Here is a 25,421-nt window from a genome sequence, read left to right on the forward strand (position 1 = left end):
TCCTGAAATGTGACACAACCCTTCGGCAAATACAAATTCCCTCTGCAGATAAACACCATATAAATCACCCATGTTACAGTCCTTTTCAAAATTACTGTAAAGAATTATATGCCCAAATCATGATTTTCAATTAAAGGAAGAAGAGAAAGGAAAATTACGTAATAATCAAGATGGAGACACGCTGTCTTTATGAACCTAAACTTAGCCATTGAAACCGCACCTCATGTAGAGATGTGTTCCTTATATGGACTTTCCCCTCCTAGTTTACGAGCTGTCCTATTCAGGCAGGGAAACCTTCCCCTCCCCTCAGTAGTTTCCCACATCAAGCTGCCACACCACTCCGACACTGCAGATTCCCCAGTGTTAGGAATCCCCAGCTGTTTGCACATACCTCACCCTTCCATATGCAACTGGCCACTGCTTGGAGGGCTTAGAGCAGAGAGGAACTGTGTGTGATGAAGGTCAGGGCAGGAAAAAGCCTTTCCTTACTGAAATATTTGGTGCATTCGTTCACCTGTAATTTCATTCTAAGCAAATACTTCGAATTCTTCCACAATGCATCCCCACCTGGGTAACCATGGTTAATATGCAAACTGCATGGGCTCCTGGATATCTCAAGGTTGAGAGGCGATGATACAGAGTCTTGGGGGATGAACTGGAGTGTCTTGTAACCATCCTAGTCTATAAATACCTTTAATAAATGGGAGAGGAGGATGAAGGACCCAAGAAACTGGATGCAGTGGCCACAAAAGCAAGTGGAATCCTAGGTCCTCCTCTAGGCATTTGCCTTCCACCCCGCTAGAGTCTCCATTTTTCTCGGTAGGGGAGGGTTTCTGTGGGAAACTGGTATGAACAGGAGACACATGTATTAGAATACTGCATGGCAAAACACTGCTTGAATCAGCATAATGAAATTACTTGAAGTTTTTTTGAAGGAATAGAGGGGATGTTAGCAGATATTATGGCAAAGCTAAAGCCCTTCAAACCACCCCTTCATGCAACTACTGGCTCTTTGACCATCACATTCCCATTCTTATAAGGTAGATTCTCAGTTCCATTTTGATCTGATTTTTAAAAATCAAAAATAAAGTGTGAATAGCTTAATGTTCCTCAGATACGATGCAAAGGAAGAAAAGATAGGAGTTAAACTAATGTGTCATGAAATAAGACTTTTATGCTTCACTGTTGGGTTCAGGGAGCTCTTAGCATGCTTCAGATTGACTTGTGTGCCTATTTTGTCTGCCTGTCCCAAGAATGCTACTTCTATTTGATGGGTTTATTATTCTATTTTCCAGTGTGAAGAAGATTATGGGGGATAAAACTCCTTTGGGCGATGTGTCAAGTGTGGTGATCTCTTCTGTTGTCTGAAGTACTTGTATGAGACTGCTACCCAAAGGTGAATGTTCCAACCTCCCATGGGCCACAGTGAACTATGCCACTCCAAGCAGGAGCTAATGACAAAGACTAGGTATCACAGTTAAGGCAGGGTGTAGGAATCACATGAATGAAGGAGAGTTATATATCAGTAGTCATATGTGGATTCAAACACTGAGAGTCTGTAACGCCCAGACTTTTCCATCAAGTGCTCTGGTTGTTGTTCACAGGAAAGCTGGTTTTAACTAACATCTATCCTGCTTATTTTCAGACCTGTTTTGTTGGCTCTGCTCTTTTGGAGTTTTGCCTAACTTGCCTAACTTGGAGTTTTATTCTAAAACCCTTTTTCAATTTTTTGTCAGAAGATAAGGCTGTATTTCTTGCTTGACAGAGTAGCATATGTGCCCCACAGCTTCGATGATGCCAGGGGAGAAAACAGCTCTTGTGCCATTCCTAGCTCTCCTCAATGTCACTGCCCTAATACAGGCACATGTATCTTCTTCAGATTTCTTCTGTCTCCAAAGGTCATAAACACTATGTAGAATCTAATTAAAAGATCCTTCTCAATCCTTGCTTCAGAGGGGGACAAATATGAGTGAACACCGCCACCAGGAAACAATCTATCTTTACCTGCTTTCCAGAATTTGAGCCATAATATTTTGAGATGCTGCTTCCTCAAAGCTGCACTGGCCTTGACACACAAGCCTCCCTGGGTGGCAGTCTTGGGTGGGTAAAAAAGGCTAATCACACTGCATTTCTGTAAAGAAAAATGGGAGCTTTATGTAGCACTAGTCCATGTATCATCACTATTTTCAGGACAAGTGAAATGTCAAGGCTAAAATACCCTCCAGCTATCCATAAAATAATGTAAGCCAGATACACAGTCATGGCAGAGTTTTGAAATACTATTTGATTGATTTTTCCCCATTAGAAAAAAACAAAAAAATATATTTTTCTGCATCACATTTATCAAAAATGGTACTGAATTAAAGGTGAAAATATGGAAGCAGTCTGGTATCCTGTCAAATTTAATCTATGTATAGTAGTCCAATCTATCCCACAGAAATGCACTGTACTGAAATTGGAAAGCTATTTCAGTAAGATGCTTGATTCTTCCTCCTTTAAGATTATTATTTTGCTCTGGATACTTGCATTATTGAAACTAGAGAGAGGGCTATTTGTTTGGCTATTGCTAATCCTGTAAATTACTATTCTGTTGTTCACAAAATGGTCAACTACTACAGATTAAAGATATTTCATTTCCATTTTTTCTATTTTAATGAACTTTTAAAAGATTTACATTTCTCTGTAGTATAGAAGTTCATGGAAATGGAAACACAAGTAATATACAGAGTGAACTGCTTTTGACAAATTAATTGAACCTCAAGTGTTAGTAGTTATTGTTTTAAAAGATGGTAGACCATGTAAAACTTCTTCACCTATGTGTTTAATGGTATCACATATATTTTATTTTTCTGTTATTTTAATCATAGAAGTATGTAGGCTTTTGCTGCCAACACACATTTTGAGCAGTGGTAATGCTCTGTAATTTGAAGTGATTCAAAAAGATTTATTTTCTCAATCAACATTTCATTAACATGCCTACTTGATATTAGCCACTTGTATAGGTTTCAAGAGCCTAATGAGAAGTAAAACATACTTTTTACCTCCACTGAACTCCCAATCTGTAACAATTAGCCTAAGATATTTTGTAATCAAAAGTTCCTACAAAGGTTATCATATAACTTTTTAAAAGTCATTTAAAACCACTACAAGTTGGCACCGAACAAAGGCAAAGACTTCAGCACATCTCAAAGAATTTTTCTCTGTATATTCACATATGTAAACAGAGGATAAAAACAAAGAGGCTCAAGCTTTATACTGACTGTGGAAAAAATAATTCTGCAAAGATTTTCACAACATACAGTGACATTAATGTACCTTTTATATTTCCATTTTGGCACTAGAAGAACAAAACCATCGAACCTAAGCAACTTCCTACTTCGACTTTCAAAGACCATGTTCACAAGGTGTAATTAGGAAGCCAGCCGTTTACAGAAAAAAAAAACAACTATATATATATATATATATATATATATATATATATATATATATATGAAGCAAAATAGTGGGAATGGTTTCATGTTCTTGCTTTTTTCCCTTCTCCACTGTTAGATTCCCACTCCCCATTCATGTTCTGGTGCCAGCACTCAGGACCTTGACTTAGAAAAGATTTCCAAATATTATTATAGAACCACATCTTAGCAAATTGAGACCTTTGAGGATAGCCAACAGCTACACTGCTATATGAAAAAATACATAGACTGGATATCAGGAAATAAGCATGCAATTTAGGGTACCCAGATAAACTCACAAGGTCCCTTTGTTTCTTCCACATTAACAAGGAGTTCTCTTTATTGCAGAAGTCATGGTATCCTCAATTAAAAAATATAAAGTGTTCTGTTGGAAGGAATCTTACAGGTAAGTATATCCAATGCACACTTCCCTGTGTTGTAATGAGGGAAGTGAAATCTAGAGAGATTAATTTCAGAGCTGGCAAAGCTGTCCAGGCCTCTATTGTGATGCTTTTCCAGTAGACATAACTCTTAACATCACACTAGAGTATGCAAAGGTATATTTACTGTGAACCTATTGAAATAAGCTGTAAGGAGAGAGGCCTTGCAAGCATGAATGAGTGAATTTATAAAACTGTATTACAGAGTGCTCTTCCAAATTGTATACAGTTCAGATTTCACAAAACTTGGATCCCATCCTGCTAATACGGACATCGCAGAGAGTTTCATATTGTTGTAACTTATTAGGTCCTTATTGCAATTGACTAGAATACATTTCTATGGCAAAGGCCCAGCCTTTTAAGAGAGTCTAGACTGGATCATAAGGGACTTCTCTTTTTTTAAAAGTGTTAATTTCAAGGACTTCTCATTAGAGTTTTCAGTTTCTTCCTGCTTCATAACACCACAGATGCCTATGTGGTGTCTGCCTCTGGCTCAGGTCATGATCTCAGGGTCCTGGGATGGAGCCCTACATCGGGCTCCCTGCTTTGCAGGAATTCTGCTTCTCCCTCTCTCGGCCCCTTCTCTCCAACTCATGCTCTCTCTCTCAAATAAATAAAATCCTTAACCAAAAAAGGTAATCTCGAAATACTGTTCTATAAATCAAGAAAAAAAATATTTCTCTTCTCAACTGTCTATACTTAATATTTAATTTTAGTTCCATGATTGATAATGTGCATTAACAATGAAACACTTTAGGATTAGCACATCACGGTATGATTGGAGTGTAGTATCAACAAAACAACATGAAAAAAAGGGGTAGCATTCCTTGATATGAATTTTTTTTGAATAAATTAACAAATACAGAAGATTTCCTGTCCAGTTGAAGAAGAAAAATATGTTGATAGGCATATATATACACATATATACAATATACATATATAATAGAAACATTGAAGTGTATATATATATATACATGCACACTAATGTTATCATATGCATTCTAATTATTAATGACATATTCTAAAGGATTTTTTACTTGAGAAAATCATTGAACTTTTGTTTAAGGAGTTTTTTTTGTTGTTGTTGTTGTTTTTAGCTCTTTGAGAGTTAAGGAAACTGTTAAACCAATTAAATGTAATCAGATATTATCTACTTATCAATCCCTAGAAAAATGTACTATTTTGGGGGAAACATAATATTTCAGGGGAACAAAAACCTGTTTGAAGTGAAAATATCTATTTTATTCCAAAACAAATCTAATACTGTCTTTGGGTAAAACTCAAATTCACCAGTCTGCAGTCACCCATTCCATAAGAGTAGATTGCTAGAGTTGACTTTTGAGAAATAGCTTCTCACAGCTAAGGTTCTTCAATATATTTTAAATATTCTTGGGGTAGGAGTGTCTATACCCACTTATACTTGGGAAATTTTTTAACTCCCTGAATCCCCTCTTATTCTATCAGAACTAGAACTTTCGCAGTAAAGGTATCCCTTTGCCTTCCCTAATCTAAGATTCTCCAAACATTTTTACCCTTGATGCTGTTTTCTCTGAACAACTGTATATGATAGTAATGGTATTCTATCCAACAAAACTAAAGAAAAACAAAGTTGGAGGATCTCAAGAATTCTTCTCAAGAAGTTCCACAAAATAGATTATCAATGAACATTTGTTTCATGAAAAAAGAGAGACCAATACGCTGTTACAAATTAGCTTAAACATTATGAGAGTCTTCATTTCATTTATATTCTATCTTCTGTATTGTATTTACCGGTAGTGTTGTTAACATGGGTAAATTAGATTTTTCTATTATTTGCCCAGAAAGAGACACTGAACTTTTATCTTGTTTGTAATAAACATGCATAGCCAACAGTAATTGTGTATTCTGAAGGTAATACTAGCCAAGAGAATACTAAATCTACCTAAAATGATGAATATTTTAGTCATGTTCACAAGCACTTTTGCCAACTGTGAAATGATGGATTGCTAATACTACCCTCAAATACTTGAAATTTCTCTAAACAATCAATTTGGATGCTAGTGGGCTTATATCATTATTCTGGTGCCAAATTTAAAGTTGTTAATGAACTTTTATCTCAGATTCTGGAGCTGTCATTGCAAAAAAAAAATTTTAAGACATTTTGTAAGGATTAAATTCTAGTTGCATTAGATTCTGGGAAATATAAACAACACGCTTCTCTCAGGCTCTTCCTCTTGGTTTTGATCTATTTAAATTAAAAAGAAAAAAGGAAAGAGAGAGATAAATGGCCAGTGTCGTGAATTCTGCCTTTGACATTAAACAGCTCGCTTAAACGCTGCAGAATTGATAGTTCTGTATTGGATTTACACTGTGATAATGATAATGTAGTGTTACACTATTTATTGCCAAGCAGCTCAGATCTTGGGCTCTTTATTTGTTTTTTAAATGAAGTATCTTAGTCTGTAAACCAGGATTTTTTATTATTTTTATTTTTTTTATTTTTTTACATATTAGGAGACTGAATCTTAGAAAAACTATTTTAGACCTTATACAGGGTAAAGAAAGCAACCACACCTGTAATAACTTAAGGTGTGGCAGTAAAAAATAAAAAAATTACTTAAGTCAAGTGACTCTGTGAATTAACATAGAGGCTTTAGAATAGCTCATCTAACTTAAAATGTGGTATACATTTTATACTTGGTTAATACTAAGTATTTTATACTTGGTTAATATATGAGCTTTAAAATAAGACATTAAAAATTAAGTCATCCTTTGGAAGATAAATCACTTAAAATTCTTTCCATATGAGTTCTTATGCATATTTTCACAAAGTTTAAACAGGCATGATTTTTACTTTCCCTTTAACTTTCCCCATGATACAGCACAATATGGTTTACAACAAGGATATTCCTGCCAACAAAGAGACATCCTGTGAAGATCAGTCCTGTGGAACTTTAGAGAAATACTGAATCATTTCCTATATCCAACAGAGAATCATAGTTACCAATTAACCGGAGCTAACTATATACTAGGTACTGTAGTAAGATACAAACCATAGTAGGTACTTTTTATCATCATCCCTGTTTTATACTTGAGGTGAGAGAAAGTTCAGGTAAGTAATTTCAAATGTTGATAGTCAGTAAATGCCAGAGAAACACATTTTCTAATTCTAGATCTCTGATCACTTGACATACTACAGCTTGGTGCTCACTGGGAAAAGACCTAGGGGCAGGGGGCAGAAAAGAGTCCAACTGGTCTACCATGGCTATTGGGTTATTGTCTGTCATCCATGGATAGCATTTTGAAGATATGAAAAGCTGATGAGATTTGATGGGGCTGAAGATTACTGCAACCCAGGTCACTCAGAGCCTGGCTGGGGCCAAATCAGGGAAGCTTTCTGTGTCAATCCTCAAACCCACGTTGGGGATAATTCTGGACGGGGATGAGGACAAAAAGTCTCTGCTCCAAAGGCCAGACAGTGGCTCTTTGGACAGAAAAATGTAGGCTATGACTACCCCTAACCCCATCTCTAGGCAAGCTGTGCCAAAGACAAGTTTCAACTGAAGACATGTATTTCCAATAGGCTGAAAGAAGAGGTGACAAAAATAAAACTCATGCATGGACCAACATCTGACCCCCAAAGGAACTCCTGAATGCTCAGATGTAAGCATCTAGCTGAGTGTCCTGAAGTGAATGCATTTTTTTTAATGGCTTAACAAACACATGTCAGATGGAGTTCTAAGGACTTCTGCAAATATTAACTCATTCATTTTAATCTTCATGATCATCCATTGAGTAGAAACTATTATCCCTACCAATTAAGTAACATTCACAAAGTTTCTGAGCTAATAAATGGCAAAGCCAGAATTCTAATCCTTAATTTTGTTCCACTTTGGGCTCTTCCCCACTATGTAATGCTTCCTCTCAGCAGTGTCAGCCCACCAAAAGCCAGGTCACACTCACTGGCTCAGAAATACATGTCTATTACATCACACAGCAGACTCCCCACCAGACCAAGCAGAATAATTGTTCCAGGTACTGACTGCTTCCCACTGATTAAGATGCTATTTTTAAGTTGGTATTTTGAACAAGTACATTGACAGATGCTGAAAAGTAAAAGCCCAGATACAAGAAATGTATATCTGATTCCCAGGGAAGATAAAAAATAAAATCCCAAGGATAATCAGGGAAATAATAACCATGTTGGTAAATAGCATGGACTTGGGGCCAGATTGTCTGGGTTTAGATTCCAGCTCCACCACTCCCTAGCAGTGTGGCTTCACAGGTTACTCTGAAGTTCTGAGTATGTGATTCCTCATCTTTAAAGGGGCAGGGAATAATACTCATCTATGTGGATTGTTGTAAAAATTAAATGTAAAGTGGAACTAACAAAAAATTAGATAAGGGCTGGCTACTGAACCTATTTCATAGAAGACAATGAGCAGAACCTGAGAGTTCAAGAAGAGAAATACAGACTTTGTCATCACAAAGATATTTTCTTCAATCACATGAGTCAAGTGATTTTACCAGTCCTTTAGTGAGAAGCAACTGAGTATCAATACCCATACCCCACTCCTCTTTTACAGTGTGGACTGAAATAATGCCCATGGTAGATGTTCTCAAGTAATTTTTGTCATCTATAGTGATTCCAAAATATAGCCACAAGTTCTTCCAATCTGGTATGTATCTCCTGTGATCTGTGATCTTGCCTTTCCCGTTAGAAAGGGAGTCTATTTCCCCATTCTTTGAATCTGGGCCAGCATTTGTCTTACAGAAGGAATGGAAGTAATGGTATACTCTAAAGCTAGGTACAGGTAGCTAGGTAAAGCTAGGTCTTAAGAAGCTGTGAAGCATCCTGCCCTTGCTTTCTTGGAATGTTGTCTTGTGACCACCATGTAAAGAAGCTGAGTAAAGAAGCTGAGTCTACTAGAGGTTTAGACCATGTGAAGGAAAACACAGGGGGCTTAGCTGACAACAGGCATTCCTGCCAGACATATCACTGATGCCATCTTCCCTCCAACTCACCCATCCCATTGCCGAGTGAAACCCGGGGAATGAGGCAAGGCAAAAGAGCTAGTAACAATTCTGAGAGGTAATGTATCACTGTTGTGAAGTGTGCATTGAGCACACAGCAACAAATAACTGAAACAACCTCCTCATGACAGTCTTGAATTAGAGAATTTTTTTAGTGGGACTCCTAGGTGGCTCAGTTGGTTAAGCATCTGACTCTTGATCTCAGCTCAGGTCTTGATCTCAGGGTCATGATTTCAAGCCTCATGTTGGGCTCCACAATGGGCGAGGAGCCTGCTTTTAAAAAAAAAAAAAAAACGTTTTAGAAATTCCTAAAAAAAATAAAATAAAATAAAAAATAAAAAGGAAATTCCTATGTCATATCTAGGATTGGGTGGACTCCACACATGAACGCAATCAAAATCTGGGCATTGAGATGACACAGAAGATAGACATTTTGAGGAATACTCTCTTTGGTAGGTTTATTTTAATCTAATTTGATACTCTGATAAGTACCAGTTCCCTCTGAGATACAGCAGGGCCATTTTTCTGCAAAGGGATATTCTAACCCTATAAAATATATATAATATTATAAAAATATTTGTAAATAAAGCTAAGATTATAGCACAAGCCTAGGAACAAAATGGTCTAAAAATCGATTCCTGACTTATGGAAACTCAGAAGCCTGCTATGCAGAGAACTGCTGTGGTTGGATGTGCATTCTAGAAGAATCACTCTGGAAGCAATGTACCAGATGGATCTTATTAGCAACTGATCTTAGAAAGTATATCTTACAAGCATTAGCAATTATAAGTATTGTGTGTATGTCCAATACACTGAATAAACAAGACTCACTGGATGCCATCACAAAAACAACTTCATTTTTATATATTACTGTTTATTTAAAAATTTCCTGGCAAGGAGTTCTTGTTTATAGAAAAATATTCATCATGAAACCTGTATCATATTCTTCCTGAGTATCCACCCGAGTGATAAAACCTGCACATTTGTAGAAGAGCAAATGTAGTCTTGCACAATTAAAGAGAGAAACAAACAAGTATCAAAAAAATGAAACATGTAAAATTATAGAGGGACCAAAATAAATATATTATAAGGATTCATAATGGGTTTAACTCCTCCCCTAAAGAGAAGAAGCCTAGTCACTTTGGATTAGCAAATACTATTAAGCCAGATACTTTTATGAAATACTTGGCAATGTCGGGTGACACAAAAAGTTTTTTTGAAAAGTATTAGGTATGAGATGCCAGAGAGATAATACTCAATATATTAATAACAAAAATATTTGAATGTTTGTTAAAAAACATACAGTATATAGTTTTTTTAAGAAGAAAAAGGATACAGTGCACAATAAAAAGTTTTATACCTTTATACGTAGATAGCATAGAAATGAAATGAAAAGAACCAAGACTTTAGACAGGTAGGAAAAGAATCCCATATTCTCCAAATAAGAGCCAAAGAACTAAACACACAAAGTATGACACCAGTATGCACTGCTATTATGGCATTGCTCTTGGCTACAGGGAGATAAAGAAATAAATCACAGAGTTCAACCACCCAAGAGTTTACTGTCTCATATGAGGAGACCACCCACATATTAATTAATAGTAAAGTAACACCGACATTCTGGCTTTGAGATAACAGAAATACACACTGAGGGCTGAAAGAGTTCCAGGTAGAAGCAGACCCCTGTGGGAGGGGGCAGGAAAGAAACGCATCGTGGGGAAGTCTGGACCGAATGAATTAAAATTTGACCCTGAATTAGAGAGTTCAGAAACTCTCAGAGTTGGGAAAACACATTGGAAATAAAATGGGTTTTGTTTTGTTTTCGGAATCCTTGTTTTTCACTGGGCTTAATGACTGAATGGATAAATAACCTTGAAGTCTGCCCAGCTTAAAAAGATGTTACAGTGATGGTTTATTGAGGGTCTCAGATCACTGGGAGTGCAATGGTGGACAGGTTTTATTTTTCCTGTCCCCCAACTTCTCCTTCTCATCTCTTAAAACTTTATCAACCAGAATCTGTGGGGATAAAGTTTGTGACCTCACAAGCAGTTATTAAAAAGTCCTGTCTAAGCTAATTGAAAACTCCAGACTGAGGCCCTGCCAGCTGCCAGCTCAGACTTCCACCATGGCCTGAGGGATGAGCAGTGCAGGAATGTGATCCTTACTCCTTCTTTCCTCCTCTGGTGTTTTCCTCGGAGATGAGAAAGAAGGAATAGGCAAGGCTCTCATTTAATAACTGCCACTGTAGCTCTGAACCTAAGTTAAGCTGCCTTCTGTGAGAGCAGCATTCAAAAACTGACTGTTTGGGTGTACATGTAATTGCATTCAAGGATCCTGGTCAGGGGTTCACCATCATACAGATCCTTGAGGCAGGACAGCTGCAAACTCTTCAACATCCCACTTTGGCTTCCCTCCTGGGGACACATCTTACAGACGCATGCTCTATGGATCTCTTTGTTGATGGAGCACCTGGTTTTCTTTTGGCTCCTGTTCAACATTTCCAATGCACACTTCACCTTCTGTAGCTGGTGCAGCCCACAACCTTTTGCTGCTATAATGTCACCTGCCTGGATACCTGCCTGTGGTGACCACATGAACCAGAGGAAACCTACAGGTTGGAGAAGCACTCATTCTATGTTGGAGAAAATGAAAAAGCAAAAAAACACTGCATTTCTTCCTCCAAATCTGATGCTCCCAATTCTAATTACTGATAAGCTACAGCTCTCCTTCCCTGCTTCTTTGTCTTCTGTTTTATAGACAGGAGGCAAAGAATGACAGACACTGGCAGCAACAGAGCCAGTCAAGAGTCCAGATGTGTTCATTTCTCTCCAGAATGTGTTGTACTTGATACTCTGTCCTTAACTTTGGTCCTCGTCACCAATTCTGGCAAAAATAGAACATCATCTTATACTGTGATGTCCAATCCTAAAAAAAAAAAAAAAAAAAAAAAAAAAAAAAAAAAAAAAAAAACAACACACACACACACACAAAAAAAAAACTCTCAGTTTTGCCGTTTTAACTAAAATACCAGAATTAATGTAATTTTTCTTAGTCTCAGATTTCTTTCATATTGATTTCCAGGAGTTTAGTTTTGTATGCTTTGGAATCCTTTTTAAAAACCCTGCCAAATGGCATTGTGCTTGCTTAAATATTGGTTTTATATTAGGCTGCAAAAGTAGAAGTGAAACTCAGTATCATTCATTCTTATCTTGCTTAAATCTAGTTAGTTCAAATGAACTCTGCAGTCAAAACTGAGACAATAAAAAGTTTTAGTACACTTCTAATTTGATTAATATCTGAAATTTTTAGGGTTTTTAAAATCTCTTTTCCTTATCAGGAAAGAAAATGTAAAAAAATGCATTAGGTCTAACTTAGAACAACCTATATGATGGCTTAGTTTTCTAAAAAAATCTGTCCATTTGTGTGTACATATACTTAGGAACACAATGACAGCAAAACTCATCCATCCCTGAACGGTTTCAATACTAAGTCACCAGTTGTGGGTTTATAATATGTGGGAGATAAACAGAGGAAAACCAATTATTATTCATTTTATTATATTACTTTGTACCGTCCGGTTGGTTCAAATGAGAACTATGGTCAAAATGTTCTGTTGCTTCAGAGAGAAAAATATTAAAACCCTACACCACTTGATTAATTTATCTGGCAGCTTAAATATTTTGTTCTACTTAGTGGTTCTAATTCTTTTTAAGATTTTATTTATTTATTCATGAGAAACACAGAGAGAAAGGCAGAGACACAGGCAGAGGGAGAAGCAGGCTCCATGCAGGGAGCCCGATGCAGGACTTGATCTCAGGACTCTGGGACCATGCCCTCAGCCAAGGGCAGATGCTCAACCGCTGAGCCACCCAGACATCCTGGTTCCAATTTCCATAAAAACTATTCTCACAAAAAAAAAAAAAAAACTATTCTCACAAATGAATATTTAACAAAAACACTTCTAGATCAGGAACCCATATGTAAAAGACTTGTTCTTTTTCCAGGACCTGTATTGAATACATGAACCAATAAATCAATATCGGAATAATTAGGTATTACCTTCAATCATGTCAAGTCACTAATTTTTGGTTAGTAAGGAAACAAGCTAGAGCTAAAGGAATGCTTCTATGGATTAAACGTATTTTCCACAGTGTAGTTGAGTAATCTTAAACTCATCATCCATTCATCACTTATACTATTTTCTATACTAAAGAAAGTAAAGCCCAGTGAGAAGGATGTAGCTTCCCAGGATGTGGCCAAATTATTATTTTTTGCCATCCTAATGATCACCAAATACGGGATCCCTGGGTGGCGCAGCGGTTTGGCGCCTGCCTTTGGCCCAGGGCGCGATCCTGGAGACTCGGGATCGACCCACATCGGGCTCCCGGTGCATGGAGCCTGCTTCTCCCTCTGCCTGTGTCTCTGCCTCTCTCTCTCTCTGTGACTATCATAAATAAATAAAAATTAAAAAAAAATTTAAAAAAAAAATGATCACCAAATATGTGATTCCACAATTTTCAGCCCTTTATTTCATTAATTAAGCAAATATTTTGAGAGCCTAGCCATGCCAGGTATTAGAGGGGCAACAGAGAACAGTATCATGCTAGTTTCCAGCTCTCTGGCAAATTATATGTGAGTGTGGGAGAGAAATAATAGTTGGAAAAATTGGTAACTGCTACAAAACGTTTTTTAGCCCTTACACATACCAGTCCATTTTCATGGTGACTCATGCCCATATACTAGGTCCTTGAGATGGATAAGAGTGGCTCTGTTGTGCTTACTGCTGTAAATCTTCAATCAATCACCTAGAATACACCAGACATTCTGAGAACTGAGAAGGTAAGCCTAAGTAATTCCAGTGGCAAAGTCTCGACTCAGGTTAGTCATCACACTAAATCTACTGTTACTTCAATTACACGGGTCATTTCTTTGACTCTCCACCTCCTTCAGTGGCTGGAATCTTACTTCTTACATTAAGATAAAATCAGATGTAGTCATTTTTAAAGATGCATGAGAAAGATATTTTCCATGTACTATTAAATCTGGTTTAGTTTTCCAAAACAAAAATAAAATAGGAGAAGAAAAAAATACATTTTTTTAAAAAATAGCAAGACACATTATGACAATCATTGGAGTCCATTCAGGTGTGCACACCTAAAATATCCACCACTGTGTTTCAAGTAAAATGGTGATTTTTAGAAAACAAGATTTTACTAATAAATTATTTTAATCTAATTTTTATTCTTTTCTTCTGCTAAAATATTTTCTGTATATACACCAGAGATTTCAGTTAATACTCACATTTTTTTCAGGTGAGCATATGACTTGAGGAAAGAGAGCGTAAAGGGTCAAAGCAGTGGTTTTAATTCTTAGGCTAAGCGAAGATAATGGAAACATTTTCAAGTTATTGCTACTTATGTAGAGAGCTATTGTCTGAATGTGTGCATCCTGCCAACACTCATACCTTGAAACTGTAATGTGATTTGATGGTATTTGGAGATGGGGCCTTCGGTAGGTGGTAGCTGATTAGCTCATGAGGGTAGAGTCTTCGCACATGGGATAAGTGCCTGCAGGTGAGAGACTCCTAAAGACAGTGTTCACCCATTCTGCCATTTGAGGATGCTCAAAGGCAGCTGTTGAAAAAGGTTCTTACCAGACACTCTCTCTGCCAGTGTCCTAATCTTTGACTTCTCAATCTCCAGAACTGTGAGAAATAACTTATTTTAAGCCACTAGTATATGATATTTTTGCTCAAGTAGCCTGAAAAATCTAAAAGGGGAGGAAAGCAAAGAGCTGGTCTTGGAGAGAGCAGCCCCGAGTCCCCATCATCAGGGGCCACCCAGCACTTTGCGTATAATCCTCAGCTTGGCCGTGTGTACACACACACACACACACACACACACACACACACTACTGATCTGTGGTTAGGTGCTGTCCTCAAAGTATTATCCATATCACGTTAAATTTCCAAAAAACAAACAGAATAGCAGGCAGTTTCATTTCCACCATCCAGAGAAAAAACATATTCAACTTCAAGAACATTACATCTCAGTCTGTCTTGGCAACTAATTGTAATTCATTTATAATTACAGTTCTAGGAATATGCAAACTACTCATCTATAGATTATTTTTACATATCAAATTATAATTTAAAATTATAATTTTTAATTTTTATTTAAACATTTATCATTATAAAATTTCAAGCAATCCAAAAAAAACAAATGTCTCCCTCTGTCCTTCACTTCTAATTTTAGTCTACTCTAAAAGGTAACTATAATCAATTATTTAATGATTAATATTTCTAGACTCTATATAAGACTTATATACAGATGCACATGTGTACACACAATTTTATGTAAATAATAGAAACATATCATCTTGCAAATTTTCATTTAAGTTTTTGAAATTTTCTATTATATGCATTGCCATACTAATGGATAATTGGGTAGTCTACAATTTTTTTACTTTTATAAATAGAACATCAATAAACATCTTTGTACATGCTACTTCGTCACATGATTGAATATTTCTGTTTAGTGAATGCTAGCAACTGGAAATGACAGATCATAACAGCAGTATAAATCAGTTCTCTAAAAATTTCTTCCAATATGATTATACCAATTTACATTACTACCAGTGGTGGGAAATAATTCTTTTATGCCCTCATCTCACTTACACTGTGATATTATTCACAAAGCATGCAGTCTAATTTTATTTTAATTTTAAAGATTTTACTTTTTTTTTTTTTTTTTTTTTTTTAGAGAGAGGGAATGCATGCAAGACTGAGGGGAGGGACAAGCGGACTCTGTGCTGAGCATGGAGCCTGTCATGGGGCTTGATCCCGCCAACCCAAGATCATGCCTGATCAAAATCAAGAGTCAGCCAACTTCTGAGCCACTCACGGGCCCTTGATTTTACTTTAATTTACTACTCTCAGATTATAAGGGAGGTAAACAATTCCCTTTATGTTTATCTTTATATATTTCATCTTTTTAAAAACTTTTTACTGGAGTTCGATTTGCCAACATATAGCATAACACCCAGTGCTCATCCCGTTAAGTGCCCACCTCAGTGCCCGTCACCCAGTCACCCCATCCCTCCACCCACCTCTCCTTCCACTACCCCTTGTTCGTTTCCCAGAGTTAGGAGTCTCTCATGTCCTGTCACCCCCACTGATATTTCCCACTCATTTTCTCTCCCTTCCCTTTTATTTCCTTTCACTATTTTTTATATTCCCCAAATGAATGAGACCATATAATTTTTGTCCTTCTCCAATTGACTTGCTTCACCCAGCATAATACCCTCCAGTTCTATATTTCATCTTTTATAAATTATTCATGTTTGGCCATTTATTATTATATATTTTTGCTATTTAAGTAATTTGTAGAAGCTTTTTATTTTGAATATAATTATCTACTATAAATGCCTAAATATACTTTCCTATTTTGTCAATTCTTTTTAACTTTGTTTTGGTTATTTTTGTGGATTAAAAGCTTAAATTTCTTGGGAGTCAATTTATTAATCTTAACTTTCTAGCTATTATCTGCTGAGTATTTTGACAAAAGGTCTTCCTACACCAAAACTGTAAACATATTTTCTATAAATTTCTTCTGAGTATCCTTTTTCCCATGAGGCCTAAAATTCATCTGGAGTTTATTTTTGGGAATGCTGTAGTGAAGATCCATAACTACAAATGCACAGCTAATGTTTCCACATGGTGCAGTAAATTCTATGGGAATGCTGTAATGTAGATTTATAATTCCAAATGAATAATCAACTCTTCCTAAATAATGTACTGAAATTTTCCAAACAATTTACTAACTTTTCCCTTCACTGGAAGACCTCTTTTTTGCATATGGTAAACTATTATTTAACAAATAATTATTACTTGTCATTACATCAGAGAAAATTATTATTTAAGTACCAGCCCATCCCATCAGCTCTAAGTTTCTAGAACTCTTCAGAAATTACTACATTCATCTATAAATATGAGAACCATGAGAAAACCATCACTCTCTTCTCCAGCTCAAGTTTGCTATATTAGCTGTTTTGTCAAATTAGCACATCAAACTGACATCATAGTGAATGCAGCTGAGAAGGTACAGGCTTCATCTTTTCTTAGTTTCCATCTGTCTTATTCTTGGGCCATTATTACAAGCTGATGGCTCCCCAGTGCTAGCTGGCTTTGTATCAGAGGCTAAGTCATGAAGCAGTGAGAGTAGTGATGATCAACTTTCATCAGGGTCCACTTCCCATGTGCTGCAGGCCTCCACTGTAGTGATAGCACTTCCCTGGGCCAACTGCATCATTCATGACTCAGTACAAAGACTCTGGCCTTTTATTCAAATACACATTTCTTCTATAAAATGAACCTAATCCCTTTCATGTCTTTTCCTTGAATGTCATATAACAAAAAGTTCAGAGATTCTGAGATTGCAGCTTTGATCACAACTGTCTTTTATATGTGAATTTCTAAGAACATACAAATTAAAAGAGCTTATTACCTAGTTGAGTGCCTTATTTGTCTTCTATATCTTTCTTCTCCAAATCCAACATGTCATTAAGTCCAACTGACTACTCTCTTGAAATATCATGTAAATTTGTTTTGTCATTTCAATTCCAACACCGCTTTTACTCAGCATCATATCAAATTTCACTTATCTACTATTTACTATTCACTACTATTTACTATTTCACTTACCTACTTATTTACTATTTCAATACTCTCTTCAGTAATTTCTCCAATTTTATTTTATTTATTTTTTAAGATTCTATGTATTTATTTATGAGAGACACACAGAGAGAGGCAGAGACATAGGCAGAGGGAGGAGGAGGCTCCCTGCAGGGAGCCCGATGTGGGACTAGATCCCTGGACCCCAAGCTCACACACTGAGCAGATATTCAACCGCTGAGTCACCCAGGCATCCCAGTTTCTCCACTTTTAATATCACTCTTCTTTGCATTTTGGAAATGGTGTGTCTTTCTAAACCACAGGGTGGTTACAGTTTATGATTTTAACATAACGTATCTGAGTCATGTAACTCCTCATTTTGTAGGCAATAAAACTCTAACTACTTGGAAGGGAGGTCAATAATCTCTCTAGATATACATCAACTTAGTTTTTCTAGAATCCACTGTATCTGTCATTCTTCCTCAAAACAATATATTCTAGATAGCAGCCACAAAGAGGAATGAGCCTATCTACTGGTCCTTAAGTATCTTCAGTGTTAATGTTCTTACTATGAAAAAATAATAAAAATATTACCAGACAACTTTATTGTTCATTTACAATGAAAATATGTTTAAATTTAAAAAAGATTACAATCAATTTTTTTCTATTGTGAAGAGACAATTTTCTCCCATTTCTTTGTGTGAAATAAAATGCCTAACATAGAGACTCAATCCTTACTCCAAAGAAGACCATCGAGACTTCTACTTCTATAACTGAAAAGCCTGTAACAAGAAAAACTACCTTAGAATAACTATTAACATGGGCTAAAAAGTTTTAAAATCTACCATTTATGGGCATGAGGAACAACCAACCCCAAAGTAGTGAGTCAAAAATCCTGGAAGGAGGAAATCAATGTTTCTGTTGTTTTTATCCTGAAGGCATTTGCTGTCTATGTTCTCCCAACAGTGCCCAAGCAAGGGTCTGTGCTAAGGTGAAAAGATAATGTATTGTGTGAGACCTTTGCGTGTTCTAGCTTTTCTCTTTTCCCTAAAAAGAAATAACAATTGAAAATTCCAAACCTCACCAATGCACTTTGTTATAAAATGTACAAAAAAAAAAAAAAAAAAAAGAACAAAAAAATCCCACCTAACTGGGGTAAGAGATCAAGAAATCAGGCTGAAACACCAAACAGAGCTCATGGCAGTCTCCAGGTTATGGACTAACCAGTAAAGTATAGGCCTAAGGAGGAAGGGCTTCAGAAACACTCTTTGCTTTTAGCTGAGCCTCCTGTAAGACTATGCTATGAGATGAAAGCAAACTTCAGCTTTTACAACTCCAAAACTAGTCATCTATTAACTCAGTCTCTGAACGGTACAAGGTGACCTGACCTACTACAACTTCTTTCTGAAAGAAAATTTATTTAAAAGATTTATTCATTTAAGAGAGAGACAGAAAGAGAATGTGCATGCACTTGCACATGTGTATCAGAGGGAGAAGGAGACAGAAAATCCTAAGCAGGCTCCAAGCCCAGCTTAAAGCTGAGATATGGGCCTTGATCTCAAGACCCTGATATCATGACCTGAGCCAAAATCAAGAGTCTGATGCTTAACTAACTGCACCACTTAGGCATCCCTGGAGGAAAATTTAAGAACAAAACATCATCTACAGCGTGTTCAAAGTTTTTTATACATAGTATCTATCATGCAATGCAAAACTATCAGGCAAGTCAGAAGACAGGATAAATTATCAAAATTCAAAGAGTACAAAGAGATAATAGAAGTTATCCTTCAGGTAATCCAGATATTGCTTTCAAATAATTGTTGAGCCTGGATGGCTCAACTGGTTAAGCATCTACCTTCAGCTCAGGTCATGATCCTGAGGTCAGAGAAGAATAGCGGGATATGAGGGCAGAAAAGAATATAAGAGAACTGTGGGTTCAGTAATTGAAAGTAACTGGAGTTCTAGAAGGAGGAGGAGGGAATGGGGTTGACGTAACATTGTGATTGAAATTTTCCAAAAAAATAGTTGAAAGGTATTTACCCATCCACAGATTCAAGAAGTGTGGTATAACTCAAATGGTATAAATGCAAAGCAAACCAAGCAACGACCCGTTTTGGTAAAACTGTTGGGAAATACAACTAAAAGACAGACTTAAAAACAATTAGAGAAAAAATAAAGACCTATTATCCTCAAAAAAGCAACAATAAGACGGAATTAAGTAAACAGAAAAGATGAATGTTAAAAAATATTCCATTGTCTGTTGGTATGGCCTCTTTCATATACTGAATATGGAATAAATGCCAAACAAAGTTTCTATTTCCACAGAAAATATTCTTGAAATATGAACATAAATACATGAATATTTCAAATATGAAATATGAATATAAGAATAGCTCATTTTAAGACAATAAAAATGAATTATTTGTTACATGAGACACATGAAAATAAAGGAAGAAATGAAGAACACAGAAAGGGGTAAACACATAAGTAAATACATGAACACAAATTATACAAAATCATGATAACTTCTAATGGTATTTTAAATGCAAGCACGAGTTAAACACAGGCAAATAGAATATTAAAGGAAGTAAACAGAGTTACTATTTCCTATGGTTTCAGAATTATTGGTGAAAAAGTAAATACGACAGTTTTTAGTGGATTGAAAGAGTTATGTATGTGATAACCTCTGAGGTAATCATGAAGAAAATAGAACAATTAATGAGTAATGCATTAATAGATGGAAATGAAATCTAAAACTTAAATAATCCAAAACAAGGCAATTAAAGAAAATAAAAAAATATAAGGCAAGGGTATGAAAATGCAAACAAACAAATACAAGGGATATCAACTTAAATATGCAAATGGACGAAATAAAACAAGTAGAAGTCTATACTGTATAGAATAAAAATGTCATTATTTAAGTATAAAGACAGAAATCTGAAAGTAAAGCATGGAAAACAGATGTACTGGCTATCTCTTGTGTACAACGCTCAAATGTGGCAACTTCGCACAAAACACATTATTTATCATCTCATAGCTTCTGTGGGTGAGGAGTAGGAAATGGCTTGGCTACAAGATTCTGACTCAGGGTCTCTCACAAGGCTGCAATCAAGGCTGAGCTAAGGCTGCCTTTAAATCAAGGCTCAACTGACAAAGTACCAACTCCCAAGCAATCCACATGATCTCTGCCAAAAGATTGCTTTAGGACAAACTGACTTCCCCTAGAACGTGGGGTTCTAGACCAGAATGAGAGAGCACACGCTACATTCTTTGTAACTTCATATTGAAATCGACATCCTATCATTCTCACTGCATTCTATTCCTTAGAAGTGAGTCACTAAATCCAGCCCACAAACAAGGAGCAGAAATTACACAAAAAATACGAAACTACAGCAGATTCCAATAAATTATGTATTCCCGTTGAACCTCCAAAATGGGAACTCTCAAAGCAGAATCTTTCAGGAGATCTGTGCAGTGGCAAATATTTTCTTATAAATGTTAAGATATTATTTGATTTTTTGCTCTCATGTTCACACTAGTATATAGTGTAGTTTTTGAAAGGTAACATGACATGTGAAATCACCCTTACTCTGGTGACTAATGGGATATGTGACTGTGTGTTCCTGTGTTTTTTTTTAAGATTTTATTTATTTATTCATGACAGAGAGAGAGAGAGAGAGAAAGAGGGAGAGGGAGGCAGAGAGAGAAGCAGGCTCCATGCCTGGAGCCCGACGCAGGACTCGATCCCGGGACTCCAGGATCGCTCCCTGGGCCAAAGGCAGGTGCCAAACTGCTGAGCCACCCAGGATCCTGTGTTCCTGTGTTTTAAAACTTTCTCAGTCTTGGGAACACCTGGGTGGCTCAGGGGTGAGCATCTGCCTTTGACTCAGGTCTTGATACTGGAGTACTGGGATAGAGTCCCCCATCAGGCTCCCTACAGTGAGCCGGCTTCTCCCTCTGCCTATGTCTCTACCTCTCTATGTGTCTCTCATGAACAAATAAAATCATTTTTAAAAAAACTTTAGGGATCCCTGGGTGGCGCAGTGGTTTAGCGCCTGCCTTTGGCCCAGGGCGCGATCCTGGAGACCCGGGATCGAGTCCCACATCGGGCTCCCGGTGCATGGAGCCTGCTTCTCCTTCTGCCTGTGTCTCTGCCTCTCTCTCTCTCTCTCTCTCTCTCTCTCTGTGTGACTATCATAAATAAAAGTTAAAAATAAAATAAAATAAAAAATAAAAAAACTTTAAAACTTCCTCAGTTTTAATATGTAATAGAGTAATATCAAAATGTATAGCCTGCATTATCAAAAAATCTTTAGGATCCTCAATGTTTAAGAATATGAAGGAATCCTGAAACTTGTTTAAGACCAAAATTTAGGGTTAAATCACTAAATAAATGTAGAAAAAATAACTAAAATGAATAATAATTTTTCAAATGCTTGATTACTCAGTAAGAAGGCAAAAATGAGGAAAAAAGATGAAAAGCCTGACAGAAAACAGTAAGCTTAAGTTCAAATACATCAGTTATTATAATTATAGATATTACAAATCACAGAAATACAATGTTAAGTGAAAGAAGCGTATATTCCTATATGATTCCATTCTAAAAACCAGCAAAGTAATCTATAATGTTGGAAGTCCAAATACGTGCTGCCTTTAGGGTGGGTAACATCTGGGGTGGATGGATATCAGGGGTCGCAGGAGACGGCTCTGTAGGGATGGTAATATTCATTGTCCTTACTCCGAGCCATGCTTTGGGTAGGTACATTCACTGTGCAAAATGTCCCTGAGCCACAAACTTTGTTATGTACATTTCTTTCTACCTTTATACTTCATTAATAAAAGAGTTAACCTAAAGAAAAGAGGAAAGTAACCTGCACTTGGTTGGCTGCGTTGAAGACTTGCTCACAGCTGCACTTCTGTGCAGTGTAGAGCTACGTCCTCCCATCTGATGTATCACTTCAGGTCTCCTTATGCATTTCTATGTATACTGAGACAGAAAAAGTAGTTTTAAAAGTAATTCTCCTTCTATGAAATTTTCTTTAACTTCAGTTTCATTTCATCAATCAAATTCAAATAGCAGCCATGCCATGATGTAGTATATAGTGTAGAGCTCCAAACAGCCTTAACTTTTAAGTTCCTCCAATACATTTGCAGAAACACTGTTTCCTATCTAGTTCAGATTTTTACCATCCATTCAAAAGTGCCTTCTTGCCAAAACTCCTACAGATCTAACTAGTCATCTATTTGGAAAAACATGATGTTAAATGAGGAAACTAAGGCCCAAAAGGCTTAAGCAAATTTTTTGAGGCCACACATCTAGTCATTTCCCCCATCAATCTTCCCTTGATCAACTAGGCCCAGTTTCCCTTAGTTTGAATGACATTAGTACACAGTTCCTGTACCCTTGGAAAGGTATGTACTGGCTCTATACATCAGATGTTTTCTTGTACAGGCCATCTTATAGGCTTTGACTACTTTTTTTTTTTAAGATTTATTTATTTATTTGAGAGAGAGAGAGAGAGAGAGAGAGAGAGAGAGAGAGAGAGAAGGGGGGCAGAGACACAGGCAGAGGGACAAGCAGGCTCCATGCCAGGAGCCCGACAGACTAGATCCTGGGACTCCAGGATCATGCCCTGGGTCAAAGGCAGGCGCCAAACCGCTGAGCCACCCAGGGATCCCGGCTTTGACTGCTTTAAGTGTCCTTTTGGGTCAGTGAATGTCTTACTTTTTGTTTGTTTTACGATCCTGGGGACCTGTCATTATTCTTTTGCTCTAATAATTAGTAAGCATTCACTCATGCATACATCCATTCATTCAACAAATGTTTATTGAATGTCTACCATGAATCGAGTGGCTAAAAAGTCCATCCTCCTCATACAACATAGACCCCAATGTAAATTAGTTATGCAGTAAGTAAAAAAAAAAAAAAAATATATATATATATATATACACACACACACACATATATTGTATGTAGTATGTTATATAATGGTAAATGCCCTGGAAGAAAAACTATCCCATGGATTAACCTTCAAATACAATTGTTTTAATGATGCTTTGAGATCTCTGGGCTTACCATGGAGATCCCTTTGGAGCATCTGCAGTGAATAGCAATTCAAATGGCCAGCCTCCCCAACCTGGCTTCCTTCACAACACATGCTTTTATCTCTTTTACATAAAATATTGCCACATACAATTCCACTTGAACAAAACATTTTGCAGTCAAAAATTTATTCAATAGATTTTTTACATTCTAAAACATATCAGCTTCTCAAAGGGACAAATGGTGTTTCTGGTTACAGACCACTGTAGAGTTACTTAGTGAAACTCATTTTGTATTTTTTATTTTTGCTCTAGAATTATAGGTTGTATATAAGCAGGTAAGTTTATGGTACTGAGAAGGACAGTATAATCCTCATCTACTCGACTCTAATGACTGCTGAGTGACCTTTCTAAAGATAATGGGGTGTCCTGTGTGCATTTATCTGTATATAAGCAATAGAATCATTAGATGATTAAGAGAATGGCTGTATTTCAATGATGATTTACTTTTGTGCAATACTGGGTTAGCCATGTGGAAATAGGTTAACATTCTCATGCTGAACCCAACACTTATAAGTGCTAGCTCATTTCAATTAGTTTCTCTGTTGCTAATTGGGAGGTACCAACATTTAGAGGCATGAAAGGCCCACAAAAATGACTTAAAAGACAGCAGATGTATTTTTAAAAAGGGAAACCGTCAGGGTTGAATAGCAACCAGAGACATAAGAGAAGATCCTTTTATAATCTGTGTCTAATTGAATCAGTGCTGAGACAGCTCCCATGATTGATGACGATGGTATCGGTGGTGGTGATGTAAAGGTTATTAAGCGCCCAGAGTGTTCTAGAAGTCATGTGGCACATGTTGTATTGAAAGAATACCTTTGCCATCAAAGACTTTTGCCTTCTAAAAACACATGGGCAAGACAACTACGTACGCATATATACATTCATGAAAAATCTATTTGCATATCTTTTTGTGCAAAAGTTGAATAGATAGAAGTAGGATAATGACAAAGAGAACAAGAGACAAAGGGGGAAAAAAGATGTGGTGTCTACTTGGTAAACACATTTAGGAAGTGTGAAGGGGCAGTAATTTAAGTAAAGGTAACAAAAACAGACTTAAAGACAAGTCTTCATCTATGTGCACAACACCTCTGTAAATTTGTATTAAATCATCATCCCAGCCCATGAATCACCGGCCTTCTTTCGAATAAAGTATACATTCATAAGGGTTTCGAATGAGAATCGGGGGAAACACCACAGTAGTTGCTCTATTTCCTGTTTTTCTAGAAGAGGTATATTGGCATTATTTTTCAAACACATTATTGTAAGCTGGTTCAATTCTTAAGTTTCAAAAGAAACAATGTGTATTAACAGAAACAGATACAGAGAACCATTTTTCATTTGGAACACATTCCATACAGAAGCATGAGATACTAATTTCAGGTGTGGATGTGGTAATCATCTAAAATTTAATTTGAAAAAAGTACATTTCCAACTTCTTAAAAACTGTAACTTTTAACAGTATTCCATGTCTATTGACTCCAAAAGCACTGAACTGAATCACTGAATATTTCTGAATAATTCCAAAGATTTAACAATCCAGGACATGATAAAAGGGAATGAAGTTTAGCAACCGTGCTATTTGGATTTTTACTCCAGGAGGATACAGACAGAAGCCAAACAGTTGATTTAAAATTTAAGAAACTCCCAGAAAAATATTGCTAAAAAGGTATTTAGAGGATGCAACTCTGCTGAAGTCCAAATTATCTGGTCACTTCTAATGGCTTTGCAATGGGCTGAATT

General features: G+C 36.6%; 1 protein-coding gene across 5 annotated transcripts in view; it reads right to left on the reverse strand.

Annotated features, from left to right (window-relative positions):
* The window catches only part of LOC125752133 (arginine/serine-rich coiled-coil protein 2-like), a 316,143-nt gene that overhangs the window by 103,492 nt on the left and 187,230 nt on the right, over positions 1-25,421 (reverse strand). For 4 of the 5 annotated variants that reach the window (XR_007413906.1, XR_007413904.1, XR_007413909.1 and 1 more), the window contains exon 2: positions 2,005-2,131. The gene's annotated coding sequence lies outside the window, so the exon portion shown is untranslated. Of the gene's footprint in view, positions 1-691; positions 844-2,004; positions 2,132-25,421 lie in introns of all 5 variants that reach the window. The other variant, XR_007413905.1, reaches the window with a different exon arrangement.

The sequence above is a fragment of the Canis lupus genome, chromosome 11 (assembly GCF_003254725.2).
Source record: "Canis lupus dingo isolate Sandy chromosome 11, ASM325472v2, whole genome shotgun sequence".
Taxonomy (NCBI): Eukaryota; Metazoa; Chordata; class Mammalia; order Carnivora; family Canidae; genus Canis; species Canis lupus.